This window comes from Vicugna pacos, chromosome 19, assembly GCF_048564905.1.
Source record: "Vicugna pacos chromosome 19, VicPac4, whole genome shotgun sequence".
NCBI classification, from domain to species: Eukaryota; Metazoa; Chordata; class Mammalia; order Artiodactyla; family Camelidae; genus Vicugna; species Vicugna pacos.
Genome location: NC_133005.1, coordinates 10,078,018 through 10,104,597, shown reverse-complemented (window position 1 = coordinate 10,104,597; position 26,580 = coordinate 10,078,018). Strand labels below are relative to the sequence as shown.

At 44.0% G+C, this 26,580-nt stretch overlaps 1 protein-coding gene across 2 annotated transcripts in view; it reads left to right on the top strand.

The window, feature by feature from the left end:
* Positions 1–26,580, top strand: part of LOC140687213 (uncharacterized) — a 103,718-nt gene that overhangs the window by 39,919 nt on the left and 37,219 nt on the right. Inside the window, exons 1-2 of one of the 2 annotated variants that reach the window (XR_012061386.1) lie at positions 10,099–10,327; positions 14,411–14,597. The exons of the other annotated variant lie outside the window; for it this stretch is intronic. The gene's annotated coding sequence lies outside the window, so the exon portion shown is untranslated. Of the gene's footprint in view, positions 1–10,098; positions 10,328–14,410; positions 14,598–26,580 lie in introns of those variants that run through there. 2 annotated transcript variants of the gene reach the window in all.

The window sequence follows — 26,580 nt, the reverse complement described above, 5'->3', positions numbered from 1 at the left end:
CAGAGTCTGGGACGTGGCTGTGTCTGACCCAGGTTCACGCTCACCCTGCCTGTCAGAGCTCAGGCCTTCACTCCTTTCTGCAGGGGAGCGAGTGGAGGCAGCTCTCATCAGTGCTGGCACCACCCTCTGAGTGGCAGTGACAGCAGTGATTGTGTGTGGAGGTGCAAAGTGTTTTTCCAAGAGCTTTATATGCGTTTCTGAATTTAATAATAAAAGCCCTCCTGTGAGGAAGCGTTTTAAGCTTTTAATGCATAATACATCTTATTTTGATATTGATAGATTTCAAACCACCGGAAAATTTACAGGAGTAGTAAAATAAAAGCTTAGATACAGTTCACCTTAAAGGGCACTATTTGACTTTTTGTGTCTGGCTTTTTAGCATAAAGTTTCAAGGTTCATCCATATTGTAGCCTGAATTAGTACTTTATTCTTTTTGTTTGATAATATCATTTTCCTTTTTTTCGTTTTTGGTCTATTTAAAAATATTTTCATTGAAGTCTAGTCAGTTTATAATTTTGTGTCAGTTTCTTGTGTGCAGCACAACACTTCAGTTAAATAGGAACATACCTGTATTCATTTTCATACTCTTTTTAAACACAAGATACTATACGGTATTAAATATATTCTCCTGTGCTATACAGTATAAACTTGCTGTTTATTTGTTACATACTCAGTATCTGCAAATCTTGAACTCCCAATTTATTCCTTCCCACACCCTCTCCCCTCTGGTAACCATAGTTTGGTTTCTATGACTCTGTGTCTGTTTCTGTTCTGTAGATAAGTTTATCTTTTTGTTTCTTTCTTTTTTTTTTAGATTGCACATGTGAGCAATCTCATATGGTATTTTCCTTTCTCTTTATAGCTTACTTCACTTAGAATGACATTCTCCAGGTCCATTGATGTTGCTGCCAATGCCATTATTTTATTATTATTTTATGGCTGAATAGTAGTCTATTGGACAAATATGCTACAACCTTTTTATCCAGTCATCTCTCAGTGGACATTTCAGTTGTTTCCATGTCTTGCTATTGTAAATAGTGCTGCTGTGAACATTGGGGTGTAGGTGTCTTTTTGAATTAGGGTTCCTTCTGGATATATGCCCAGGAGTGGCATTGCTAGTTCATATGGGAGGTCAATTTTTTGTCTTTAGAGGAACATCTATACACTTTTCCACAATGGCTCCACCAAACTGAATTCCCTCCACAGTGTAGAAGTGTTCCCAATTCTCCGCAGCCTCTCCAGTATTTATTGTCAGTGAACTTCTGAATGATGCCTATTCTGACTGGTGAGAGTTGATACTTGATTGCAGTTTTGATTTGCATTTCTCTGATAATGATATTGAACATGTTTTCATGTGGCTACTGGCCATTTGTACGTCTTCATTGGAGAAATGTTTCTTTAGGACTTCTGCCAATTTTTGAATTGATTGTTTGGTTTTTTTCATAATAACTGTAAAAGCTGCTTACATATTCTGGGAATTAAGCCCCTAGCAGTTTCATTTATTGCAAATATTTTCTCCCATTCCATAGGTTGGTTGTCTTTTTGTTTTGCTTACTGTTTCCATAGCTGTGCAAAAGCTTGTAAGTTTAATTAGATCCCTCTTGTATATTTTTGGTTGTTTTTCTATTGCTTGAGTAGACTGATCTAGGAAAACATTGCTGAGATGTATGTCAGATGTTTTGCCTATGGTTGCTTCTAAGAGGTTTATAGTGTCTTGTCTACATGTTTAAGTCTTTAACACATTTTTAATTCTTTTTTGTGTATGCTGTGTGGCAGTAGTCTAGCTTCAATGATTTACATGCAGCTGTTCAGTTTTCCCTACACCATTTGCTGAAGAGGCTGTCTTTACTCCATTGTATGTTCTCACCTCCTTTGTCAAAGTTTCAATGACCAAAAGTTTGTGGGCCTATTCTTGGTAATTTTGTTTATCCGTTCATTGATGGATGGATATTGTTAGTAACTTTTGGCTACTCTGAATGATACTGCTATGAATATTGATGTGAATTTTTTTATGAGAATATGTTTTCATTCTTTTGGCTGTACATTTGGCCCGCCATATCTGTAGTTTCCACTACATGGATCTAGATGGCTGATTGTAAAGGGACTCGAACATCCTTGGATTATGGTATCCAGGGTGTGGGGTTCCTGAAACCAACCCCCCAAGGGTATTGAGGGATGACTCTACATATAGGAGTGGAATTGCTGAGCCATATAACTCTAAGCTTTTGAGGAAATACCAGACTTCTCCAAAGAAGCTGCAGCATTGTCCCTTTCCCCTGGCCGCATATGAGGTATCTCTGCCTCCTGAATGACATTTGTTATTGTCCATATTTTGGTTATAACCATCCTAGTGGGTGTAAAATGAGATCTCATTTTGTTCTTGATTTCGCTAGTGATACTGAGCATCGTTTCATATGCTTATTGGCCGTTTGTATATCTATTTAAATTCATGGTAAATTTAAAAATTGTGTCTATTTCCTTGTATTGTTCAGTTGAAAGCATTCGTTATATATCCTGGATACTACTCTCTTATTAGATACATGCTTTGCAAAATTTTTCTTCTATTCTGCAAACTGTCTTTTCACTATATTTTTTTTAAACATTAAAACAATTTCTTTACAGGGGAGGTAGATAGATGAAATGATTTATTTTATTTTTCTTGCTAAGCACGCCCTCTCTGACTTGAGATAACCATTTCCCCTGTCATTTCACTTTCTTGATGATGTCCTTTGTAATAAAAAGATTTTAATTTTGATGAAGTCCAGTTTATCTGCTTTTTTCTTCTATCACTTGTGCTCTTGGTTTTGTATCTAGGAAACCAAAGCCTATCCTAGGCCCACAAAGATTTATACTGTGTCTTCTTTTAGAAAGTTTATAGGTTTAATTTTTACATTTCTGTCTGTGATCTATTTTGAATTAATTTTATTTGTTATATAAAATATGGGTGTTCAGATTCCAGATTGATTCTTTTGCCTGCAGATACCCAGCTGTCCCTGCACCATTTGTTGAATAGGCTACTCTTTCAATGGAGTGTTTTTGGCCCCCAGGTGGAAAACTGTCTGTAAATGAAAGTTTTCCCCGTGGGTTTTTATTGTGTCTCTTAAATTTATTTATCCAAACTTATGCGAGTTTCATACTGACTTAGTGCTATAGAATTTTAGTACACTTTAAAGTGAGTCCTCCAACTTTACTCTTCTTTTTCAAGGTTGTTTTTGCTGTCCTGGGCCCCTTGCACGTCCATATGAATTTTGGGTTCAGTTTTTCAATTTTTGCAATGAAGTTAGCTGGAATTTTGATAGGGATTCCACTGAATATATAGATCACTTTGAGGAGTCTTAACATTTTTAATAATATTGTCAATCATTCCATGAAAATGGAATGTCTTCCATATATGTAGATCTTTTAAAATTTATTTTGGTGATACTTCAAAAAGTTCAATGTACAAATCTTGTAAATTTTTGTTAAATGTATCTCTCACTTTATTCTTAATGCTGTTGTAAAAGGAAAGGCTGAATTTCTTATGGGTGGTACTATATATCAATCTTCTTATTTCTAGAATTCCTTCACAGCAAATACCCTAGGTATATATTTGCTACATAAATCTATCCACAACTATTCCCCGCCCCGTGTTATAAGAAACCAAGACCCAAGGTAAGCTACTTGAAAACACCTATGTGGAAGTGAGAAATGAGACCCATGGGTGGGGCTTTGTGCAGATGATACTGAGAGCTTATTCAGAATGGCTTCTTCTTAATTACTCTTAAACAACCCTTTCAGTGTATTTAGTCAGATACATTAAGATTATGCCCTTTTGATGTGCGGAGTAGCTAAGACTATAATTTTCAAATAAATTCTAGTGAGAGTGTTGTACTTGAAACCTAATTTGCATCAATCTTTGAAGATTTATGTTTCAGGAGATTTGACTAAAGAACACCTATCTTTATTCTATAACGAGGACTAAATGCTCAAGCAACATGTAAGAGTTTGAGCAAACTGCCCCCGCCCCGTAGTGCTCGGTGGCTGCAGCTGTAACTGGAGTCAGCGCTTACCTCTCCCAGTACGCTAGTGCTGATCTACTCAAAGTGGTTCGTCCAACAGTTTGTCAGTAGTCTGTTGGACAAAGTAATAAAACATTGAAGGTTGCTAGAATGCAATATATTCTTACTAATATTAAGTAAGCACACATTGAGTGCTTACTGTATGATGGAATTGTCCCTCAGCCTCACATGAATATTATTTCTCTTAAAACCTCATATATTTCCTTGTAATTCTCACTTTACAGATAAGGAGACTGAGAATTAGGTCTTCTCTCTTTTGGGGGGAGCTCATTATCAATGATGGGAAGTTGTAAGGAAAAAGATATTGATTCATCATGAGAAAACATTTTTGTGAGAGTCAGCAATGAAGATGAACACTGAAGAATGTGATCATTGTTCGAGTGAGACAAGCCCTGGGTTGTGCGGAGTCAGCATCCCTGTCCTGGACACGGCACGTGTAGAGCTGCTTGGTGGGTGAGGCAGCGCGGCCACGCAGGGAACGCGGATGCTGGGGTGTTAGGCTGTGCTCAAGCCCAGTGGGGCTTTCTCCTAAGGGCAGTGCACCATCATTGACAGATTTTAAGTAGGAGAGTAGGGTGCTCTCGTAGTTCACATTTGTCTTGTAGAATGCTTGGAAAAGTTTAGAAGGCTTGGCAGGAGGTGATGTGATGAGTCAGAGTAGGGTGGCTGCGAGGTGTAGCAGTGTTCAGTTTTCAAGTGGTTTTCAGGCCCAGGCTTGTGGCTTAGTAGCCGTGTCAGTTTGAATGACACAGGGAAGGAAGTGAAACAATTTATCTAATCAATTGAAGCAGTGATGTACCCAATTCCCAGGACTGTTGTGGAGATCCAGAGAGATACACTGTGCAGTGTGCAGTGTGGTCTCCAGCACAGAGTCAGTGCTGAGTGAGTGCCAGTGAGTATCTGGTAGGTCAGTTGAGGGTGGTGGTACTCTGTGACTGAGGATATCTGGTCCCTGAAGGAGGGGTCCATTCACATCTGTGAGTAATGGGCCTGAGTTGGGAGACGCAGGGAGACCTTACCCTCCGACCAGGAGCCCTGGGCAGGACGCCTATGGGAGGAGCACCGTGAAGTCAGCTCTTTGCAGGTTGAGTTGGGAGTGCCCTTGGGATATCTACGCAGAGTCACGAGCTTAAAGAGGAGGTCTGGGCCCAGGCTGTGCATTTTCCTAAAATCTCAACTCCTGAGGACGCCGAAGTATTGATCACTGAAAGTGAAGTCATACTTTAAAGGACAAATGAATAGTAGTATCATCACTGTCAACAAAGCTCACGTCTATTTATTCATCACTCACTTTGCTAATTGGGTACTTACAGAGATCACTTCACCGTCCTCCGGTGGGCTCCGGCTCCACAGAGAAGAGCTGGTGTGTCTCCTTCTTTTCCAGAAGAAGACACATTTAGCTTGTAGCCTTCTGTACCTTGCCAGACTTAGGATATTAGTTTGTTGGTTTAATTGTATTTTCTGTTGGCCATGTCCAGACAGGAGAGAAATTTTACCTCATGGTCATGTTTCAATTAGCTGTTACTGAGAATTGCTGATCTGATACATAGTGTATGTATTATATTAACTTTGTAGAGTAGTTATCATTTTTCTGTCTTTGCCCTTTAATTTTGTTTGCCCCTTCAGTGTTCTATCCTTTTTGGGGCCTTATTTTTTTTTAATTAAATAATGTCTGTTAGCAGTTAAGAAAACAAAAGCAAAGAAAAAATGCACATGAGAGCTAAATTTAGAAAATGTCTAGTGTGTTTTCTGTCTCGGCAATGGAGGGTTGTATAACCTCTTGGAAACCTTCATTAGACAAGTTTCTTAAAATGCTGATTGAGAAATAAAACCTTCCTTCCTCATCTTTCAAGCTGCACAACTCATTGTCAAGAAAGGGGAAATCCTCAGAAGCCAAGACAAACGAGAAAACAGGGATTCTGGGAGATAAGTGAGCGTTAGAATCCGTGGTGTGCTGGTTGGCTCCTGAACTGATTTTCAGTTGCCTTGACAGGAGGGCAGGAGGTTAGCCCCAGGCCTCTCACACTAGGAGTTGGTTGGGTGATCATATAATGGGCCTAGCCCGTCCTGAGAATCTTGGTTTACTAAAGGGTGAAAGAGGAAAAAAAAATTCCTCAAGACAAGAAAGTAAGGAAAGTCAATTTTTTGGAAGAGGGGGAAAATAACAAATCCAAAGTAAGGATATAGTTTAAAGCTGTTCTGGCATGAGAGTGACCACAAACTCCTGGCAGAAAAGCACAGCTACTCCTTGATTGATAAGTTGTGTTTTGAATGAATCAGTGAACAGCTATTCCGAAAAAGGCCTCCAGAGTCTTGTGGATCAAGATACTGGACAGCAAACACCTCTCTTCCAAGGTCTCATTCAAATAACCAGAATGGTTTTAAAGGAAAGTAGCAATAATCTGAGTTCTATTTATTGACATTACTATATGCTAAGAATTCAGAGGTGACTATGTAGTTTTCTTCTCTTTTATGGACCTTACTTTCTCTTTGGGGAGACAAAATGATATAGTTGGGTATCTTGGTGGAGGGAGGTGTTAGTCTGTTGCAATTAGCCAGGAGAGGAGATTAAGAAAACAGTGAAGGGTGGGTGAACTTTTTAGCTGAGGACAGTCTTGTTCACTTGGCTTTTAATTGCAGGCTCAATGAGCTGTCACTGGAGGGAATAGATCTTACGGAGGATGGGCTTAGCTCAGGCCTCTTTGGAATGGACAAGTGAACCTGGAGAAAGACAGTCAAATCTGTGCAGACATTAATGTTCACTTGAACGTGTTCCATCCCTGAGCCAAAGATAGGACAAATATGCAGCACTTCTTGAGGACAGAGGAGTGGTTTTTAAGGTTCTTCAAGAATGAATCCCAGGGAACCGAGATGGCCAGTTGTCAAATTGAGACTTTGTTCTTTGGACGGTGTACCCAGCAAGGGTATTGGCCTTTTATATGGTTCCATTTGTCTTTAATACATGTCTTTTGATGAGGACGTGGGCACAAGTGTTTGACACCTTGTCGAGGCGATTTTGGATACCTGCCTAGAAGCACGGGCACAGTTGCGGCTGCGTCATACATCTTGCAGCCCATCCCTTTCTCCGGCTCTGTAATCACGGCAGAGTGGTTCCTTGTTGACCTGTCCATCTCCTCTGTGACATCATAACCCATGAAAAGACCGGAGCATATTAACTTGGCTTTGTTAAAGTCAAAGGTACAGATCAAATATGGAGTCAGATTTGTTCTTTCCTATTTCCGTAGTGCCATGGAGAAGGCAGTTTGGGCAGCTTTTTGTAGTGTCCTGGAGGCTTTCTCTCCAGCTTCTGGGCGCCTCTGTTGAAAACCCTTCATAGCTCTCTGGCCTGCTGGAAAAGCACTCTGCCTGTTTTACCCTGAAGATGTGTTCTGTTTATAAACTCATCTCTACTCCTTGGAAAACAACTCAAGAAAAACTCAGTTGGTTTTTCACCAGCCATGGGCAGGGGTGAGATAAACCGTGTTATTATTTCATAAAATAATAGTAATAATAGTAATATTAATAGTAGTAGCAGTAGTAGTAGTAGTAATAATAGTAATAGTAATAATTATATTAAAAGAATTCTTAAAACACGACTGCACATTGGAGAGAGTCAATAAATGCTTTCTGGCTTAAATCAAAAGTGATGACTCAGTGATTCCATGGCTGCTGTATTTGCTATGCTAGTTACTCCTTTGTTCCATTACACATTTTTTTAACTGAAAAAGAAATACAAGCAAATGGTTAAAAAAATAACTCAAACAGAGCACAAAAATACACAAGTGAAAGAAGTTTTCCCTCATCTTCTGTTCTTTCAGCCCTCTCTGGAGATGCCACTGTTTGCTATCCTTTGGGTGCTGTTCCAGATATGCTTTGCACTTTCCCACATATGTATGTAAATTCCTTTAAAATTTTAGTTATTTTTAACTTAAAGGGATTTAAATCCTCAAGTGGCTTCTGGCCGGGTAATAGAACAGAACAAATCTGACTCCATATTAGATCTGTTCCTTTGAATTTAACCCTATGCTCTGTCTCCTAGGCTTCATCTTGCTTGTAATCAATGTTGCCTGGAGCCTGAAATATACAGGAGAGCCTATTCTGAAGCCTCTGACCTTTAAGGATATTTAACACTTTTTCATTCATTTAAAGATAGCAAATTACAGAATAGAAAATAACGTTTGTTTTGTTGGAGGTTTGCAGGGATCTGACCCACGCAGATAGCTGCAAGAAGAAAGGATTCTAACAAGAAGGAATTCCTACACTAAGAAGTTTGCAACAACCAAGCACATAGGAAAGGATCCTGAATTGTGACTTGGGGAGATGGTTTTCCAGGACATTAGTTTGCCATCTAGGTCTACAGAAACTTGCTATTCCATGCCCCAACATCTGGTCTCCCAACTTATTGTCCTGTCCTGCACTGAGGAGAAAGAATTTCGACTTGGTAACACTCCTATCTACCTAGAAAGCTGGGCACTGGAGCTGAGTGTTATGGAAACAGGCCAGCCAAGAAAAGCACCAATCGGGGTGTTGGTGTACTCAGAAGTATTATGCCGGTGGGCTCAGAGGGGCTCCTGCTCCGAAGTTCAGAGCACCTCCAAGACGTGCACATGAGGTTTTAAAGGCTTAATTACATGTAAGAGGGAATTAGCCAATAAGGCTCAAAGAACAAAAAGCAAGGAATCAGTACACTGGAGCTTATCAATTTGTAGCAGATCACATTACTGACACTTGTTGAGCTTGGAATTACGAGTTAGGTTGTTAGCCCAATAAACTGACACTAAACTTCAGATATATGAGATAGCCCAGCAGAATTTAGATCATTAAACCGACACTTATCACACTTAGATTTGTGACTTAGCTTGTTAGCCCAGCTGGACTCTTCCTTCACATGAGGACAGCTCTCCCACACCAAGGGAACTATTGTGAGCCCTTGATGTTTCCACTAGGGTTGGGTATGGTTTACCCAGGAGGGATGGGGACTATGCACCAACACTCAGGCAGTCTGCTCTGTCTGGGGCTCTGATCTTGTACCATCCCGCTCCCCGCCAGCCCAACACCTGGGACAGTGGAGCTAAGGCAGTGATCCTGCCTGCCTGTTTCCCAGCGTGTAAAAGGGGATTATGTACCTTTCCCAAGGTAGTTCTGAGCGACAACACCTGTGGGTGCTTGGTTCTCAGAGCAAGAGAAAACCCAGGTCCGCGTGGGGGCAATGGGTGTGATCCCCATAGGGTTTCTGCAGAAGCATCCGATGGAGGGCTGGATCAGGGAGGTAAAACTTGAGCTGCGGGACTTGAAGGGTTACAGAAGGGTACAGAGGCAGGTCTGCCGCCTAGGGATGCCCCAGAGGTAAAGCTTTTTCTCTCCAACTCCGCTAAGACCCTCCCCTCTCCAGATCCCTCCCTACTCTCTGCTCATCGTGTCCATCTGTATCTCTCCAATTTTCCCGTCCTCTCCACCCGCTCCCATCTTCTCCCTCCCTCGCTGTCCCACCTTCTCTCACAGAACCCAGAGAGGATCGCTGGCCCTCCTGCGCATGCGCAGTCAGTGCCAAGTGGTCTGCTGGTTGGAAGCTCCATATCCTAGCTGGGGATCGGGCCCAAAGTTTTCTCAACTCTGTCGCCCAGTAGGCCTTTGGTTCCTGTCTGGGGCCGCGGCCTCTGGCTGTGGAAGTGCAAGGTGGGGGGCTCCCGGAAAAGTGGTCAGGCGGTTGCGGGAGGGCGGTCCGCCTGTCACAGTCCCCAAGGGCGCCAGGCAGCCCGTGTTCAGATGAATTGCTCAGGCCAGACCCCTCTACCCGCGCCACCTGCCCCGGGGCCCCGGCCACAGCTTCCAAGGGCCAGGTGTGCCCCTACCACCTCTCACCCAGCCGGGATCCCCTCAGTCCGCGGCTGGCGTCCCCTTCCCCTCTCCCGCCCGCGAGTCCTCTCCTCCCTGGCTTCCTCTCCTTGGCCGCAGGCCCGTTCACGCCCCTGGGAGGGCTGTGTCCGGGCGGGCGGGGACTGCGGACCCGGACGGGGCGGGGGGCTGGGGCTGGGCCTGGGGCTGGCCTCCGAGCAGGGCTGCAGCCCGCGTCCCTCCCCTTTCCCTCCCCCCCGGGGCAGCCCTCCTCTCCCTCTCCCGCTCCCGGAGGACCAGCTCAGTGGCCTGGGCACTGCTCCCTGGGCTGAGAACCTCCGGCTGTAACGCCCTGCTTCTCCAGGTGGAGTCGGGAAAAGGGAGCCTCAGTGCTGAGCGAGCTTCTGTCTCCTCCCTCAGTTTTTCTGCTGCAGGTAAGTACTTTTAACACTTTCAGGTGTTATCATGGCTGTGCTTGTTGATGTCACGTGTTTTTATAGTGAGAGTGATTACAGTGGTGAAAGCAGGGCTTGGTTCTGTTAAAAATGAGCTGAAGGCATGAGGCTGTGACATCCTCCTTCCTTCCCTCTCCCATGGTGAAAGGAGTGATCCTCGATTTTAAAAAGATAGTTACAGTCCCTAACTAGCCCAGCCCAGCTAGTGTGTGTTAAGAGGAACAGCACCACCAGAGGCCTTGGAGACCCAGGGATATTGCAGTCCTAAAGAGCTCCTGGCACAGTTTGGTTGGTTTTGGTTTTTTGTTTTTCTTAAATTGTGTGATAGACTAGTGGTATAAACAGAAAAATAATTGTCAAGAAATATTTCTTCATGTAACAGTGTTATTGTGATATAGTTCACACACCATGAATTCCATCCATTTAAATGGTACAATTCAGCAGCTTTTAGCATATTCACAGTGGTGCAACCATTATTATTCCAGAACGTTTTCATCACTTCAGAAAGACCAGTTGAAATGAATGACCTATCCACCCCTCCCCAGTGGTGGTTCTAAAGAAATTTCTTGGCTATTCCTGATCATAAATTAACTTGTTACATTCCAAGAAAAATCTGGTAGGAATTCTAATCAGAATTGCAATGAATCTGTCTATCAAAACTGGAAGAATTAATGTCTTTATGGCATAAACTTCTTCTACCCATGAATATATCTGGGACCCTATCTTTTCATCTGTCCAGTGCCTGGCCCATGGGAAGTCCTCACTACTTGTTGTACTTGTGAATGATGAGATTCTATACATCGTTAGTTGCAACTGTAGCCTTTCACAGAAGAGAAAAGTAACCTCAGTGAAGCAAGTGACTCTCTAATGGTCAGAAAGAGTGACAGCCAGTGCTGGAGTGATCCAGTGGACTTGGTGCTTGCCACCAGAATTCTCCACCACATACAGTTAAGGGGATTAGAGTGTTCTTTTATCTTTTCTTAATGGCGTTGCTTTTATTTTTACTTATTTTTTTAAATTCTTTTTTATTTAAGTGTAGTCAATTTTCAATGTTAGTTTCAGGTGTACAGAAGAGATTCAGTTATAAACATATGCATATGTATATATATGTTTTAGATTGTTTTTAGTATAACTCATTACAAGAAATTGAATATAGTTCCCTGTGTTATACAGCAGGTCTTTGTCATTTATTTTATATTTACTAATTTGTATCTGTTAATCCCCCCTTTCCTGCCTGCTAAACACAGTTTACTTTCTATGTTCATGAGTCCATTTATAGGAGCACCGTTTTTCCTAGTAATATATGCTCTTTGGCTGCTTTCAGTTTCAGTAATTCTATCTTATCTGTGGGTGCTTTTATTCTGGTGGCCTTTATGTGGTTTGCACACGTGGTAATAGAGATCTGTATTTGGGAGAAATTCAGGCCTCTGTAGTCCCTGGTACAGAGTGCCCACTGAATTGATGCTTAAACTGGGAAAAAGGCACAGTAAATTTTGGAATTTCAACTATGGTTGAGAATCCCAGGGTTCTATAACCTGTTTAGACAACCTTAATATTGGCTGCACCCATACTGGGTAATTTGGTGGAAATTCATGGTATGGTGGTGTAGAGACAGGGAATTGTATGCTTCTTCTCTTTCTGTTTTATTACACTCATTCTCCTGGGCCTCCCAGATCCTCCCCCAGAAGGGCCCAGGGCTGACTTGGTGCTGCGCTGAGGCAATATTTGTTAATAAGGCCCTTTCCTCTTCTCATCTGAGCCTCCGGTTCTTTCTCTGCACAATGAGCGCTTAGACTAGATAAATACTTTTCAGTTTCTTTTAAAGCCATGTTTCCTTTGAGAAACAGAAAATGCAAATCTCTCCTCTCAGCCCAACCCTTTAGATTTTGATAAGTCCTCCAAGGAGTGACATAGCTCTTTGTGGAAAATGAATGTGATTGTGCTCCCAAGTGAAACAGAAAAGACTCTTCAGAGATTGATTGCAGGGAGAGGGCAGGAAAGGGGCATTATGTCACACTTTCTAGTGTGAGCACTGGAGCAGGGGCTTGGATTTAAATACGGTGTCTGACGTGGCCTCTCTCTAATCTTGTAGAATGTGATAAACTTCTCTACCTCAGTTTCTTGATGTGTCAAGTTGGGGTGATAATATTTTAAGGCTTTTGTGAAACATTATACACATAAGCCATTTGTGTCTCGGTAGAAACAAGACCTGCTAGGGATTCAGGGATTTGTTTAAAAAAAATCTTGTCCGTAGCACTCTGTCTGTGTGTATTTAGTAGTTCCTGAAGGGTGAGGGTGAGTCTAAAGTCCATCGTGGGACAGGTGGCCCATAGTTCTCTGTGCCCCAGATTACCCCCTCTTCCCCAGTCCTCTTCCTCAGTCCAGGATGAAGTTCCCTTGTAGATTTACTCAGAGGTCTTGTGGAAATAGCTTTTCATTTTATTGTTTCACCAAGAAGTTCTGCCATCATGATCTCTTTGGTCAGGCTTTGAAGGGCTGCCATCATGATATCTGGTAAGAATTCTATGGAATTGGGAGTTTCTATTTAATGAAAAGAAAAAAAATTACAAATAGAAAATTAGAACAATGGTGGTTTCAGGGGCTCTTTGAAATGGACACCATTAGCTTTGTTAGCTTCAGGTGCTGTGGCCTGTTGCCACGAAGACCCATTCTCTTGCTCTGAAGTTGGAGGTACCAGTGGGTTCAGTGGGAATGATAACTGAGTGTATCTCATGGGCCGGGCATTGACCTATTTGTACTGTGTGTTCCTAATTTGAGACAGTGAGCTCACCTAACCTCAATTACCTCTTTAAAAAATTAGACTTTTTATTTTGAGATGTAATGTAGATTCCCATGTGGTAGTAAGAGATTATATGGAGAGGACTTATGGATCCTTTTGCCCAGTTTTCCTTCATGGTTCCATCTTGCAATGGTGAGGTACAATTCATTACTGACTCACTAACAATTTGAGGTTTGTGTTATTGCCCTCATTTCTATTCATGATTAAACTGGGGCTTAGAGAAGCACACAGGCCTACCCAGGTCACCCACTTTGCTAGTGCAGAGTCGGGTGAACGTGGGCTTGGGATTTCCAGGCAGTACCATTATGATGGTCTGTGGCAGGGAGCAGCATTCACTTGCTTGTTTATTCATTCATTCAACAAACATTTATTGAGTAAACTCTGTGGGTCATATGCTTTCTTTGGCTTATCTGATTATTCATCACTACTGAGAATCAGGCAATGTTTATATTTTTTAATCTGAGAAAATTAGCTCTGAGAGGTTATAACTCCCCCAAAGGAAGAATAGCTCATAAAGGGGGGATAGTACATTTGTACAGTCACCTCTTTTTATGCAGGTGGTACCCTAGACATTTTACATTTGCAAACATCCGTAATTCAGATATATTCTTGTAAGGCAAGGATTTTTTTTTTAATTGAAGTATAGTCAAGTTTACAATGTTGTGTCAATTGCAAGGTGTTTTTTGACTTTTGAATTAAAAAATACTTTTTCAGGAGGGTAATTAGGTGTATTTATTTGTTTCATTTTTTAAAATGAGGTACTGGGTTTTGAACCCAGGACCTCGTACATGGTAAACATGTGCTGTACCACTGAACTGTATCCTCTTCCCCTAGGCAAGTTTTCTTATCCATTATTATGAAGCTTAGGGGATCAAATAATTTGGATAGAAATCCAGATCTTTTGATCCTACTGTGGTCCTTTTCTTTATATTCTGCTGAAGGGGTTTGAGGAAAGCATTTTCTTTGTTCATTTATTATTCAGCATTTTTGAGCAGTGACTTTGCATCAGGGCCTTGCTAGGTGCTTGGAAATACAAAATAAGAAATGACCCTTCTCTGCAGAGGCAGGAAGCCTAGACCAAAAGCTGGGTAATATGATCCGAGATACATTAGCCATGTGCAGACTCTGAGGACAAACTGTACCCCCGGATTTGCTTTGGCTTCCCTTGCCTTCTGGCTGGTACACACCAGGTCACAGCAACCCAGATGGGCCCGTAGCACACAGCAGATTATGTACCTCGATCTCCTCACCCCTCTCGGCAGGGCCAGCAACATGAGCATCCCTGACTACGTGCAGTGTGCTGAGGACCACCAGACTCGTCCCGTTGTGGTCCAACCAATGGAGATCATCTCAGAGGAGAATTTCTTTTGCATCTATCAGCTACTCACCTCGGTGAGCCATATCAGCCCATGCGGCTCCCAGTGGACATTCTGTATCCACTACAGGCACAACTATGTGCCCGAGAATGGGTGGAGCGTCTTCCAGACACACCGCAAAGTCGTGGGCCTTGTCACCATTACCAACTGTCTCTCTGCCAAGGCCTTGGAGAAGCTGCACGTGTAGAGGGGCTGTATGGCACCGCGCTTAATGACTCTCAGCTCTTTGTCTTTGTGCTGCATGGGGAGGTAGCCGAGCAGCCGTTCACCGACGTGTCCTTCAATCTACGAGGACTGCAGGGTGGTGGAGAAGAGGATCGAGGACTTCACTGAGTCACTCTTCATCTTGCTCAAGTCCAAGTGGCTCTATGGTGGCCACAAGAATTTTGGGGCAAGATTCCCCTCCTCTGCATCCCGTTTGAGAAGGAGGACTTCATGGGACTGGACACAGACAGCAGGTAAGTTTACCTGGAGGCCAGCCAACCCTGGCTTTGTGCCGGATTTCTTCCCTACATCCAGAAAGGGATCAGCAAGGAAGAATTCTGTCTTGTAGCCAAGGGGAGAGGGAGGTGCAGCCTGCTGGTTTACAGACATTTCAAAGTGAATCCGCCTTTGTTTCAGAGAGATCCTTTTAGGGTTAGTGTGGACACTTACTCCCGCTTTACAGCCATGACCATGGTGGGACCCCTGGGGTTGCTGTCCAATAAAGTAGCCAAAGCCACTGATGCTAGGAGCACTGGGGAGGAGGCTGGACTGAGCTGAGATATGCTGTAGGTCAAATGCACATCAGACGCTGAGGCTTGTCTAGCAAACGTATATAAACTATCTCTTTACTTCCTACATTGATTACATGTCAAAATGATAGTATTTTACATACAGTTGATTAAGTAAGATCTGTTCTAAAAATCAGTTTCTAGTATTTGTTTTTTGTTTGTTGGTTTGTTTCTTTGTTTACTATTTTAAACGTGGCAACTGGGAAACTTTCTTTACATGGCTCTCATTTCATATCTGTTGGGCAGCCTGTCCTGGGACAGTCTCATCCCTTTGCTTTTGGATGAGATGCTTAACCCCGAGAGGCGGAACGAGGCGCTGGTTGAGCTGGGGCCGGAGCCGGTGTCTCCTGCCTCTCAGGCCCAGCACCTGTTCAGCTCAGGCCCTCTCTTCTTGCCCGACAGCCACCATGCCAAGTTAGGACATCAGAAACACCGCCAGGGACTTCCGAATGAACTCCTTATGCAGGGAAAGGCGTATCACGGTGTATGGGACAGAGCAGGGAAATGTTCATTCTCAGTTTGTCCCTGTGATTAAGTCAAAGTCTCCACTTTGCCTCGGAAGTACAGACGAGCTCTTTTGGGCTGCCTACCCCCCCACCTTCTGCTCTGTTTCCCGGTGTATCTATCGTGCTGTCCCTCGGGCAGAAGAGGGTGAGATGTCTTTGCCGAGAAGTGGTCCCCCTTTGCTGGGGAGAGTAAGAGAAGCTGTGTCCCCCCGTCCTATGGCCTCTGTCCTTGTGTCTGGAGAGGGCTCATGGTGGTCCCACAGGTGATGGTCGGAGAACCTGGCACATGCTGCTGGGCCCACCGTGAAGGCAGTGCTCTGTGATTCTTGAACTTACCTAAGATCAGATCCTACTTTCTGGTTGTTGGTAAGTTGGAGGAGAAGATGCTAGAGAATTGATAAAAAGAATGTCTAGACCAGCCCTGTGAGTGAGAAGAGAAGTGGACCCGAGTCCCACCTGCGAGAGCCCACCTAGCGGTTTCTGGATGAATTTTCTGTTCCTCCCAGATATACCTGTATGGCTTAAGGAAGGGGAGAGGCTTGTCGTGGCCATGATCTGTGCTTGTCCTCACAGGGCCCTGTGATCTACATGCCCGCACTCCCCTTCTGCTTCTTGGGGATGTGCTGGTATGTTTAGGAGCCTGGGCACTGCTGAGGGCATAGCTCCCAGCACCGTGCTACACCGAGTCTGGCTCTGTTCACCTCACCTGTCAACACCTGCTGAGGCCCCAGGCATTAGTCAAGGTAGGTGCATCGGTGCAACGTAAGCAGGGACCACCTTCTCCCCCTGGACAGACTGGTGAGTGAGCAGTGGAAGCCTTGAGCCCTGCCCCAGCCCCCACACCAGTGCCTCCTCTTTTGTCATAGGAGTCACTGGTGACATTTTTACTCAACAAATGCTTGTCTCTGAGTCTGCAGAGCCACCAAAGAATGCCAGCTTGTTTTTGTCATTTGAAGTCTGCCCTTGGGACTTGGCGGTGTAGCCGAATGTGTACTTAGCCCACAGTGTTTGACACTGTCACCATTGATTACCCAGAACCTCATGTACCAGGCATGGCTCCCTGCATCAAAATACAGCAGCGCATTAAATCTCCCTCCTTGTGGGTCTGTCTGTCCTGGTACCATAAGAGCTCAGCCAGCATCTGAACGTCAGTGAGATAATGCGGCCAGTGAGCTCAGGTCAAGCACATTCTCCTCCAGTCACTTTTACCACATTGTTGCTTTTAGTATTCCACAGTCATTAGTTTTTTAAACAATGCTTTGGTGCACGAGTAGAGCCTAATTCTCTCCTGCTACTCTTGGTGGAAGTGAGTAAAACAGTCCAGAATGAAATGCGACCACAATTTGTAGCTCAAAATCTGCCTAGACGCTTGTAGGTGGAATTTGGGTTAGGGGCGCTGACCACGTTGGGTCGTCCGGCAGCACTGCTCCCCTCAGGCCCCTGCTTTCCCTGGAGCAGGAGGTGAGGGTGGGTCTCACCATCCCCGTGTCCCTGGCCTCACACACTCACGTAAATTCTTGTACATGCTGTCAAAATCATTTTTGTTCTTGTGTGTTTCTAATTTTCTCGTCTTCATCTTTTCCTTTTTCTTTATTCCTTTTTCACTTGTACTGCCCAGTGAGCATGTTGTTGCATCTGAAAATGTGGGCTGTGCACATCCTGCATTGGAAATAGCCAGATTGCCATCCGTGCTGTCTCAATCATTTTAAAAAGCAAAAACTTAACAGCTGTCTTGATCCATGTATTATCCTCGTCATTTTGTATTTTCTTAATTTTTGGAATGTTTACTTTGTTTGCACATTACCCACTGGTTTTTGATACCTGTTAAAATCCTTGCTTTGAGGGACCTGTTTGGTCCTCCTTTTATTTGGTGACAAATGCGCCCTTATTAAATTTGTTTCATTGTTTTGAAGAAGTGAGATGCGAATTGATTTAGGCGGCTGCTGAGGGATTCTTTTCATGGAGTATTTAAACTTGGAAAGTCAAAATCTGCGTCAACTTGCACGATTCCTGCTTTTATACAAACGTGCTCGGCACGCGGTTCCTGGCTGTTGCTGTGTGACGTGCGTGACGGCGCTTCCTGGCCGGTGGTCACTGATGAGGAAGTGGCCGGCTCGGGGGTGAGCATCTGCAGGGGACACTGTTGGAGGAAGCAGTCACCGTTTGGTTCTTTAATTTTTTTTTTTTTTGCATTCAACTTCCCCATGCCATTTACTTTACTTTGCCTTCATAAAGGGGCCGAATTGGGTCTAAAATCCATGCCACTATTTTGTTCCCTTTACGAGGCTGGTTTTTCTGAGTATCAGGACAACATGGCCTTCTCCTAAGTAGCTGGCTCACCTGGATCTGTTGGACACAGGGACAGCTAAAAGGGCCATAGCTTCCTCTCTGCTTCAGCCAGTGGGCATTCAGAGCTGGGTCTGTGGTTTGCCTCAGCAGCCGTGCAGACCTCCCTACCCAGGGATTTACTTTTAACCCATGTTGGTAGTAAATAGCTGAATCCGTTTCTGTTGCAGCTGACGTTCACCACTGACGGCCGTGTCATTAGTTTGTGGTAGTCAGTCTGCAACACCCCAGACAACCGTGAAGGAAGATGATTTGGCCGACCTAGGACCTTGGATTCTCACCCTCACCATGGTTCATCTCACCCGGTGGAAGGGTGTGGCCTCCACCATCATGCTGACCATGAGGCCTTGTTTCTCCTTTCATGCTCTAGTCCAAATGTGGACACTTCATTTTTCACTGAATTTGTCTCACTTGAGACAGGCCAGAATATCTGAATGAGTCCATCACATTCTGGGTGGTGAACAGAACAGAAGTAAGTGTCGCAAGTAGATGGAATCTTGGCTGTCCGGGTTGGCAATTGCAGGCTGGGATCTGTGATGGCCGGGCTGTACCCTGGACACAGGCCTTTCCCGTGGCTCCCGTGAGCCCAGGAGTTGGAGTGAGAACAGCCTTGCCTGGGTTCCCACATCCTCATCTGCTCACTTTCAAGTGTGTCTGCTAATTAGGAGCTCCCCCAGACCTCGGGCCCTTCAAAGCTCAGACCACGGGAGAACCTTGAGTCCCTTCTCCTGGGCCTCCTGTGTGAGAATCCAGTGCCTTCTGAGGTGGCCAGTGGCAGGAGATGCCTCCCCCGCCGGGGAGCACCCTACGGAGGACTGTTATTCAGTGCACCATGCTGTGAGCTTGTGGGGTTCCGGCCATGGTCCCTGCAGAACCACAATTGAGATGGACTTATTGTCATAAATAACAGCACTGATTGCAGGGCAGGGCCGGGGGGAGGGAAGAGTGGAAATTGAATGTGACCTCAGACAACTAGGTGGGTGCTGGGCCTGTTACTAAAATGGGGAGTCTGGGAGATACCTGCCAGGAATCGAATTCCAGAGTAAATGGTGGACATGAGGCATTTTTAAGATGCCATTTTTCATCCAAGTTAGGACTTCAAAGAGGCACTCGGGTCGATGAGCCTGGGGCTCAAGTGAAGGAGCCGGACTAGAGATACACGTTGCGAGTCGTCATTCTTAGCTGGTGTTCACAGCCTTGCATGTGAATTAGATCTTCTCGAGGGCTGCAGACTGAGGCTGAGGGGGGGCAGGGCTGTGCCTGGGTTGGAGGAAAGCCCAGACCATGCAGCATTGGTGTGTCAGTTAGCGGCGTTTGCCATTTTCAGAGCAACGCTATTTATCCTTAAGGGGCCAGGGGGTGGGCAGGGCCAACCAGGAAGAAATCTGCAGGGAGGGTCTTGGCCACATGTGCGTCTTGGGAAGGTGCAGAGGCTGCAGGGTCTGGGAGGGTAGAGTCCTCAGTAGCTGAAGTTGGAGTGGGGAGTGGGGAGAATGTAGTCACAGTCACCTGTGAGGGAGGGAGGGAGGCCTAGGGAGTCCCCACCTTACCGGACTCTCTTTCCCATGAACAGAAGGCAGTCAGACAGAGGATCTGAGGTGAGAAGGGATGGGCAAAGGGAGGGGAGCCAACCTGGAGAATGGTGCTTGGAAAGTTCTGGAGTAGTCTCCCTGAGAAATAGAGTTAAATATACCCAGACTCTTAAGAACATTGTTAGTGACTTGGTAGGAGGCAGTTGTTTTTCTGGCCTCCTAAGGGTAAGGCATGTATCCAGGGATACACAGAAGATACGGGTAGTCTGTTCTGGGGGCTTGATCGTTACCGGGGAAACAGTGCAAGTTTAAAGGGGGAGAAGGGCAGCGGAGGGAAACTAGCCAGGCCCCGTGTCAGGTACCAGTCGGCTGCCCTTCTTGCGTGTTGCATTCACATCCATGCCTCCCAGGTGGGCGGTGGCAGCCCCCTTTTGCAGATTGGGAAGCCTTCTCAGAGGGGTTAAGGAATTGGTCTGTTTAGCGGCTAGTAAATGCTGTAGCAGGATTCAAGCAGGGCCTTGTCAGACTTCAAGGTCATGTTCTCTCTACTGTTTCCAGTACTTCCCTGTTATACCTGGAATGGTGAAGTGGGTCAGTTTTGGAGCCTTTCAGAAAAAGTATGATTTAAGTGCCTCAGGACTGTTTCACAAAGCTCAGCGTTCTTTGATGATTCTGAAGCACGCAGTGCTTTTCGCCCCACAGAGGTAACGTCTAACTCCTTTGAAGATGACGTGGTTGCAAATGATGTACAGGTGCAAAACCAGACTTTGCAGCTTCTGAACGGAAACTCTCCAGTTCTCCCTTGGTCAGCTTTCTTCCGCGGGATGTAACTGTGCTGCAGCGTAAGCCTGAGCTTTCCGTATGGAGTGAGTGTTTAATATCCGATGTTAGCATAAAACGGTCCGATGAAGAAAACCGACGTTGACAATTTATTTTTGGGTTTCATTAGTCAAGATATACTATCAGTTAATGGCCCATATAGCAAATGAAATTCAGTATAGGACATTGCATTTCTTGCTTTCTATTTAGAGTTCTCTTACAGAATAAGGTTGCCTGCTTTGGAACATCAGCTTCACCACCACGGCACCTATCAGTGTGTTGGTGTGATTGCATTTACAGAGTGAATCTAATCTGGGCTTCCTAAGCCCCAAACACTCCTGTGCAAAATCACGGGCTGTAGCCATCTGTTAGTCACGCAAATACTTCTAAAATTATATGATTCCAGGAAAGAAATGAGAGAGAGAGATTGCCTTTATCAAATTTCCTTTCAGTTCTAACTGCAAACTGTTGTTGAGCAGCTCTTGTTTCCTTTGGATATGAATATATACATTTCTTTGCATGTAACCTAAGTTTTGGACTAGAACACCAAGTTCTTGCTGTCCACAAGCCACAAAAATAGTAGCCAAATTGCACACGTGTGAAATAGTTAATACTTTTTTCTGAGAAAGTATCCTTGAATTTGGGACTTGGGCTGTGATTTTTGCTTTTTGATTCCCCCACCCATCTTGTAATCTCTCACTCCTTCCCACGTGGCCCCCAAGGGTTCGTGGTCTTATTAGGAGCAGGCACCCAGTTGGTCTCCATATATTGCTGCTATAGATAGAGCCCAGACAAGACTTAAGGACATTATCAGAGAGGACTTCCTGGAAGAAATGGGCTCTAAATTCATTTGTGAGGACAGAGTAAGAGTCAGCCAGGAGAAGGAGTCAAGAATGTGGCTCAGGTCGCAGGTGCAGCCCGGGCAGAGGCCTGGAGGCTTTTGGCGTGGGGACCCGTGGAGAGTGCCCTGTGCAGTCCAGGGTTGAGGGAGCCCCTGCTGGGGAGGACACTGGAGACAGTCCGTGGTGTAGGGCTTTGGAAGAAGTTGAGTTTTATTAGAACTGACACAGTAGGCAGTGAAGGGTGTCAACAGAAAGTGACCCTCAGGAAAGGTACTTCAGGTTTTGCTTCTGATATTCTACAGACAGAAGGATTGGGATGGGCGAGAGCAGGTATGTCTGTCCCTTTGAGATCCAACCCGTCATTCATTTATTCATAATACGTGCACTTCTGTGAGTATAGGGGAGAGAGGGTGTAGCCACGATAATAAGCAAAATGTATTTGCTTCTTGAGAGCTTAGCATTGTCAGAAGTTGACTTAGCCTAGAAAGCTCTAGGAAGAGAGAAACAAATTATGGAGGTTGGAGGGAGGGAAGGCTTCCTTGGGAAACAGTCAAAATGAGCCTGGAGGCAAGTGAGAGGTAGGAGCATGTCAGGGGACCCCTGAGGTCACTGGGAACCTGTGTACTGAGGTGAGGCTGGGCAAGCAGGGTCTGGGGTGGGGCTAGAACTCTAACAGGGAGCCTCTGAAGCATTTGAAGTGGGGTTGATGTAATCAAATTTGTGATTTGGGAAGGCTGCCGTGGCTCTGTGTGTGTAGTGGCGATGAGGGGGTGGGTGCCACCAACTGGGGGATCATAAGAAGACCATTCACAGGATGGAATATGGGCATCGGGGCTACTTGGGGACGGCAGGGGCAGTGTGGATGCCGGCTTTCTTTATGGGGGGCTTGTTAGCGGGGCCGCCCTAGAGGCACCTTGTGGCTGGAAGAAAACTGATGGAGGCTGCCAGGTGGACTTTCGTCTTCTCTCTTTCCCTTCCTTGTTTGATGATCTTAGCTCAGCCAACATTTGGAACAAAAGAGCTAATTTCCAGGGTTGCCCAGGACTTTGTTGAGCTCGTTCGAGTGAGATCTGATTGGATTTAGGTTTGTGTTCAGATCTGGATGTTCACTTAGCTAGAAACGTCCTGTCATTTCGATTTCCATAGGGGTTTTTATTCTTGATAAAGATTGCTTTCTTGGTGAGAGGAAATTTAAAACCGCTGTTGTCTTTTTCAAAAAAAAATCCTCTTTTTAGAATTTTAATATTCAAAAGAATACGAATATATAAAATATTTAAGGAAGTCTTTGGTGTAGTTTCTTTGCTTTCTGAGCTAATGTGAAGTTAGAGCCTTTGCATTACTTAATAGCACATCCTTGTCAGTATTTAAAGAGCTGTTAGTGGGCGCCCCAGGCCCCACCTCTCAAAGAATCGTTAAAGTTTGCTCTGAAATAGTGAGGTCATAAAGGTCTTGTTTTCAGAAATCAAACGGTTTATAATACACAGCATAACTCCATTTATAAAATAATAATAATTTCAAAACTAAGAAAGTGGAGGATAAATGATTTTTTTAAAGCCTAAACATAAACTTTCTTGTGCTAATGTTGAAACTGGAAATTTTGAAAAGAAAAATCCTACTGCAATATCATCTATTTGGAATACATATATGAGTTTCACGTTTGAAAAGTATCTGCGCAGTGGTTTTCGAAGTCAGGAGCATTCCTGCTCACATACTGGCAGTGATGGTTGCTGGTTTTCAATGGAAGAGCCTAAATTTGCCTTCTTAGCTTTTTGGTTTTTTTATAGTGAGAGGGTTGAGTAGTGCTTTGCCAGCATGATTTTGGGGCAATTTGAGGGCAGATGTCGTGTACCAGCAGCGAGAAATTTCCATGCATTTTATTTTCTGGACATCACCAGGGCACATGTGGGGTTTGTGCCTGCAGGCTGGAATGCTGCAGGACTCCCTGATCATTCACCTTTATGTCCTGGAGCTGCTCCGTTCAGTGAATGATTTTCTGTGGCTTGGAGATAATGTCTGATGGAGATGATCAGATGTGCAGTTAAAATGCTATTACTTGAAATAAGAGTAACCTAGAAACATTTCTCTAACAATACAGGATGAGGGAGGAGAATTGGCTGAGCTGCTTGCAGTGGGGATTCTTCTCAGTTGACTCCCTCACCGTGACTCTTGCCAATATCCGCCCCAGCCTTGCACGGTAGTCCTACTGAAGCAAGCAAGCACTTTGGTCAGAAACGCACTGAATTTCCTTGTGCCTCTGTTTGTTGGCTTTTTTGGAAAGCACATCTTGCCCTTTGCTTAAATGCCATCCATGCTAGTCACCTCTTACACTCATTCTTCTGGACCTCGTCCATACATAGCTGCTGAATGGATGAACAGAATGTAGTATCTCCATGTAGTGGAACATTATTCACACGTAAGAGTGAAGAAAAAAGAAAAAAAAAAGAGGAAAATGAAAAAGGCCACCTGTTTTGGGAAGTCTACCCTGACTGTTGGACCCACACTTTTCCCTTTGAAACCCAATCACTTATGCTCCACTCTACTCTTTTTGATAGTACTTACCACCTTCTAATAATCTTTAAAGTTTTCCAAAAAAAAAAAAGAAAGAGATGCTGATACCACTTCAAAATGTACAAGACTTTATAACAGCATGTTAATTGAAAGGAAGCAGACACAAATGGCCACATATTGTTGATTTCAGTGATATGAAAAGCCCAGAATAGGCACATGCACAGGCAGAGAGCAGGTGATGGTTGGAAGGAGCTGGTTGGAGGGGGATTAGGGAGTGACTGCTAGTGACAGGGGGATTCTTTTGGGGTGATGAAGTGTTCTGGAAATAGAAGGTGATTAGGGCTGCACAACCGTGAGTGTGCAGAAGACTGCTGAGCACTATCTCTGGGAGTGCCTTTTGTCGGGGCATCTTTATTTTTTTCTCATCCTGCAATGTGAAGAACCATCTTCTGCTCTGGCCGTTCTACTCCTGTGAGTGGTGCGGGTCAGAGACTTTGTAGAGTCATGTTTCTTTTTTCCCCCTGGCTGAGTGTAGGCAAAAAAGATTTAAGCCTGAGAAAGTGCTCCATCTGCAGAAATGTCTTTTAGATTTGCATGGTGTAAAAATCTTGAGATCTTTTAATCGTTGAGGCCAGTCTGTGGGGGGAAATACCCCGTGAAGCCTGGGTGAGCCGGGGAAGAGCCGCGCTTCTCTCCCAGACACGGGTGGGGATTGCACCCCCGTTCAGGCAGTGAAGGGCCCAGACCCGTGAGCAGAGTTGACAATCGTGAATATTTACGTGTATCCGCTGCTTCATCTTGGATATTAATTTCAAGCTGAGTCAGTTTGTGGCGGCAGCCTCATCCTACATCAGGAATTTATAGTATCTGCTCTTTGAGGTGAAGACCTGACAGAGTTGATTATTTAACAGTCTGCCTTGAACTGATATCTCAGATTCCTTTGTCAAAAGCAAACAGCAGAAATACAGAATTCCTTTAATGCCAATATGACCTGGAACGAGTTTAGTCTCTGTGCCTCAGTGGCCTTATCTGTGAATGGGAAAGATGATAACAGTGCTTCCCTCAGAGGAGCTGGTGAGGGGAGAGTCAGAAGCACAAATGGAGGACTTACAAAAGATGCTCTTGAATGACCGAATTTAGTGCTCTCAACCTGGTGAGGCCTGAGGGGCAGAGATGTCAGAACAGAGCAGTCCTAGCCGGAGCTCGATCCGTGATGGCAGCTGTTATGATCAGTATCACCACTGTGCGTTATCAGGTAATTTTAAGACTTGGTAATATGAATTCTTGAATAATGTTAAAGGACTAGACATCTCAGATCCAGTTTACATAGTCCTCAAGATTTCTTCTGAGAAATGGATGGTTTCTTCCACATCTTAAATCTGAGATGAGTCTCTAAAAAATTCTGTATTCCTCCATCTTTTTGCTTTAATTTTCCATTTCCTAAAAAACAATGTTTTTAAATGGAGTTAATGGGGACTGAACTGAGTGCCTCATGCATGCTAAGCACATACTCTCCAAAATGAGGTATAATCTCCTCCGTGATTTTTTTAAAAATTTACTTTCTTAGTTTACAGAGGTAAGAGGCCTCTAATTTTTTTTCTGGAGACTTGTCCATGAACCTGTAAATCTATAATTAATGGACAAAATTTGGTTTATTAAAAAAATCAATAGAATATTCTGCAATCCATCCAAAAAGAAATGCTCATTGACTTAAAATGTTTCTCCTTTAAGGTGATTTCTCCTTTGTGGTCTAGCTTAATTTATTAACAGGCATCCTCATCATCATAATGACCAAACTCGCTGTGAGTGGACACCTACCTAAGGCTAAAATGCTTTCCTCATGTTTTAGTTCATAGCAGGTGTTTGATTGTAGGTATCAGTGTCTCCTTTTTTGCAGCTGAGGGATTGAGAGATGGAGCAGCTTGTCCCAAATTACACGCAGCAGGCTGTGGCTAGCTCGGTGCTGGAACCCAGGCTGCACAGGATGCTTTCTTAATTGCTCCTCTAATCAGCCTCCCGTTAAGTGGTTACCCAAACACCTGTGACTCCATAAATGGCCGAGTTTAGTGATCTCAGCTTGATGATGCCTTCAAAGGAGAGACACCATTGAGAAGTTGAGACAGAGTGGCAGAAATTACAATTGTTTATTTTCACAAATTTTTAATTCTCAGGTAATTACTTAAAAAGTTAATTTTATATTTTAGTGCTCTGTAAGCACTAAAAACATAACAATAAAAATAATTATAGTGCAAAAGAGAAGTGGGCTCTGAAAGTCCAACCACTGCTATTGATGTTACTTGTTTTTCTCTAGTGGCCCTTATTGACAGAAATACTTACAAAGACTGAATTGGTTTTATGTAGTCTTAATATGGAAGAAAAGATTGTCAGTGAATATTGTAAGAAAAGTCTTTACTCTTTTCTTTCCTGTTGATGAATATGTACGTTATTTTCATGGCTTAAGTACATTTCCTCATTTGTGAAATTTGAGTAATATCGTTTAATTTGTCTGACTGTGAGAGGTAGATGCCTTGTATACAAAGAACCCAAGAGGTGCTTAATAAAAGTGTGCTGTCACAATGACAGATATTTTAGAAGGATCAACTCTGAATACTAAAGAGTGTCGCTTATTTCTGACACATATTCAATATGTATTTGTATGATATATTTGAATATGGTTTAAAGTAACAAGGATTCATTTTTTTTTTTGGTGTAGTATGAAGTTTTAATGAA